The sequence below is a fragment of the Chenopodium album genome, chromosome 10 (genome assembly GCF_948465745.1).
Source record: "Chenopodium album chromosome 10, dcCheAlbu1.1, whole genome shotgun sequence".
NCBI classification, from domain to species: domain Eukaryota; kingdom Viridiplantae; phylum Streptophyta; class Magnoliopsida; order Caryophyllales; family Amaranthaceae; genus Chenopodium; species Chenopodium album.
In genome coordinates, this window is record NC_137843.1 from 38,959,221 (window position 1) to 38,963,183 (window position 3,963).

Here is a 3,963-nt window from a genome sequence, read left to right on the forward strand (position 1 = left end):
TACCGCTTGCAAAAACTTGCAACCGGCTTGCTTTCCTTTGGTCGTTCATCCAGTGGCGGATCCAAGGGGGTACATAGAGTTACAACTGTACCCCCATTCTGGAAAAAAAAAATTAATAGTTAAAGAGAATTAGAGACCTGTTCTCTAAGATAGGCGGCTTCTTTGGTTAAAATATTAAATCATGTCACTCTGTCAGTCCCCATAAACAAGTAAAATTAAAAAACAAAAAGGACGCTCTCTCTCCTCTTTTTTTTTTTTTGAAAGAACGCTCTCTCTCCTCACTTTCTTTGTTCCTCAGTTCACACCACAAACCAAAAAAACCTAGATCTAAACTCAACCGCCTCAACGAGTCACCGTCTCCTCCGATTCTCCGAATCTGATTGCTCAGCGGCGCCGCACAAGTCACCCACTCCGGCAGCAGCTTAATTGTTGAATTAATTCCTACAAATGATTCTTACGGTAAGTGCTTTCATTATATCAATAATCAATTTAATAGTTGAATGCTTGATTCCTTGAATTAGTTCTTACAAATTAACTTTTAATTTTATAATTTATAAGTCATTGTAATTCTGTTGACTTGTTTAATAATTTTTGGTTTGTTAATTTGTTGAATTATTGAATTAGTTTTAATTTTTCAATTTGGTAGTTGTTTAGTACTACTTTAGTTTCACTTTGAATGCTTGAATAAGTTGAAATGTTAAATTAGTTAGATTACTTAGATTATGTTGAATTAATTTCTATACTGATTGTTGAATTGTTTAATTAAGTTAGTTTGATTTAATTTTATATGCAATTCATGCCAAAATTTTGTATAAATTTGACAGAATTGGAGGATGAAAAACAAAAGTTTAGAATACTTTTGGAAGGGAGGTGGAGGGAAATCAAATAAATCTTGTACTGCATCTTCTCCAAGCTCACAACCATCACAAGAGCCTCCAATAAATGATAATGAGCAAGAAGTTGATGGATTTGTTGATGAGGAGATGGAGACCATGGAGCATGAAGTCCCTGCTGCTCCAAATCCTCCAATTGAGGAAGAAATTGAACAAGAAAGGGCTGAAAATTCACCTTACAGTATAACAAGAACTACTTGTGAGGAAGCTATTTATGATGTTGAGCTTCTTCCACATGACCCCGGAAAGAGAAAGCCAATCTCCTCTTATCCTCCCAATGATCGAGATGCTGTAAGGAGAGGATACATTCTCAAAAAGGCTTGTCAGCCGCGTACACATGATTTTCCTCAGCGTGAATTAGGAGGTATGCGTCGCTTTAGCGTTTCTTGGTTTGACAAGTATGCTTGGCTTGAGTATAGTGTTGAATTGGATGCTGCCTTTTGTTTTAGTTGTTACTTGTTTAAAGATAAAACTAGTTTTCCAGGAGGGGATGCTTTTGTGAATGAAGGGTTTAGGGGTTGGAATAAACCTGCCAGATTTGACAGACATGTTGGGGGTTTTAGAAGTTGTCATAATGAAGCTCAAGAAAAATATAATAATTTCATCAGACCAAAGGCATCAATTATTGAATCAATGGACTCTCAAAATGCTGAACTTGCTAGTGTGTATAAATCTCGCATTACCTATTCACTTAAATGTATAAGATTTCTTTTACAACAAGGTCTAGCATTTCGTGGTCATGATGAGAGTGAGGATTCCAATAACAGAGGCAATTTTCTTGAGCTTTTATCATGGCTTGCTGAGAATAATGTTGATGTTCAGAATGTTGTCTTAAAAAATGCTCCTGGAAACAATCAAATGACATCTCCTTCTATTCAAAAAGAACTAATAAATTCATGTGCCAAAGAAACTACTAGGCTTATTATTGAAGAGCTTGGTGATGATTATTTTGCGATATTGGCGGATGAGTCTAGTGATATTTCTCAAAAGGAACAACTAGCTCTTTGCTTGCGCTATGTTAATAAAAAAGGGAGGGTTTGTGAACGTTTTATTGGGATTGTGCATGTTGAGGATACTACTTCTTTGTCACTTAAGCAAGCAATTGAGTCTTTACTTATGGAGTATTCATTGAGTTTGTCTAGAGTTCGTGGCCAAGGTTATGATGGTGCTAGCAACATGAGGGGTGAGATAAATGGGCTTAAAACTTTGATCAAGAATGAAACTTTCTCTGCTTATTATGTTCATTGTTTTGCACATCAGCTTCAATTGACCCTTGTTGCGGTTGCTAAGGATAATGATGATTGCATTTGGCCATTTGAACAACTTGGCTATTTGTTGAATGTCATTGGGGTTTCTTGTAAGCGTAGAGAAATGCTTAGAGAAATTCAAGCTCAAGAAGTGTTACAAGCATTAGAATTGGGTGAAACTGAAAGTGGACAAGGGTTAAACCAAGAACTTGGTTTAAAGAGGCTGGGTGCAACTCGTTGGGGGTCACACTACAAAACTCTTTTGAATGTCACTACTTTTTATTCCACAATTATGAAGGTACTTGAGAAAATTGGAAACAACCCCATTTATGGAGAAGACCGTGGGAAGGCTAGAACTATTATGGCTACATTTGAGTCTTTTGAATTTGTTTTCATGACACAATTAATGCTTGAAATATTTGGTTACACAGATGTTTTAAGTCAAGCTTTGCAAAGAAAGGACACAAATATTGTTAATGCCATGACTCTTGTTTCTTTAACTAAGGAACGTTTGCAAAGAATGAGAAATCAATGATGGGAAAACTTTTTCAATAAGGTATGTTCCTTTTGTGCCAAACATGACATTGTAGTTCCCGATATGAATGGTATGTAAGAAACCCGTGGAAGATCAAAACGTTTCTTTGCAAAAGCTACAAATCTTCATCGTTTTCGTGTTGAAATGTTTCTATCTGTTATTGATTTGCAACTTCAAGAGCTGAACAATAGGTTCAATGAGGCAAACATGGAGTTACTTACTTGTATGGCTTGTTTGAGTCCACTTAATTCTTTTGCGGCTTTTGATGAGTGCAAATTGGTTAGGCTTGCCGAATTATATCCAAATGAGTTCTCGAAAAATGATTTGGTAACTCTAGCCTTTGAGCTTGATTTTTTTGTTGGTGAAATGCGAAATGATGAAAGGTTTCGAGATGTCAAAGATCTTGGGGAGCTTTCCATGAAGTTAGTAGAAACCGAGAAACATGAAGATTATAAGCTAGTTTACTTACTTTTAAAACTAGCCTTGATTCTTCCCGTAGCAACCGCTAGTGTGGAAAGGGTTTTTTCCTCGATGACTATTGTGAAAAACAAATTGCGGAATAGTATGGGTGACCAATTTATGAATGATTGTTTAGTTACATTTATTGAGAGGGACTTGTTTTTGCAAGTTAGTGATGATGATGTAATTAATCGCTTTCAAGTTATGAAAACCCGTCGTAAGCATTTGTAAGATTTAATGTGTCACTTATGTAATCTTTGTCTTTTTATTATTTGTAATATGGATTTTGTAATATTTATTGGTATTGAACAATTTTTTTTTCTATTGAATTATTTTTCTACTTCATATTGAGTTCGTACCCCCATTGTCCGAATCCTGGATCCGCCACTGGCCGCCTCCTAAAGGAGGCTCCCCCTCTTGAGTCGGTGATCCACCGTTGTGCCATTACAGATGTGTCTCCCCACATACGGCGCCAAATTTTTTGGGGTTTTTTGTACGAACCTGAGTGGAGGGCGTGTACGTCTCGCGGGAGACAGATCCACAATGCAACACTCGAACGACTTGGTCACCTGCAAAACAACGGACCCCCGGGGGGCCGGTGGTCCGCCTCTGACGATCAAGTTAGTGACCGAAATAATGTATTTTAGAGAGAGAAAGTAGAGAGAAGGGATAGTAATTGTGGGGGAGGGGGCATTGCCCTTGGAGAGAGAATTGGATCCCTTGAACTGATGTAAATGATCAATATTTATAGAGCATTGGGACATGTGCCTTTTAGGTTATTTAACCTAAGTAGATTGGCTTCCCACCATTTTACGGTTTCTAGAGTTGT

The 3,963-nt window shown here is 37.2% G+C and overlaps 1 pseudogene; it reads left to right on the forward strand.

Moving 5' to 3' along the window:
- Positions 1–833: 833 nt before the first annotated feature.
- On the forward strand, positions 834–3,365 carry LOC145565193 (uncharacterized; annotated as a pseudogene).
- Positions 3,366–3,963: the final 598 nt, after the last annotated feature.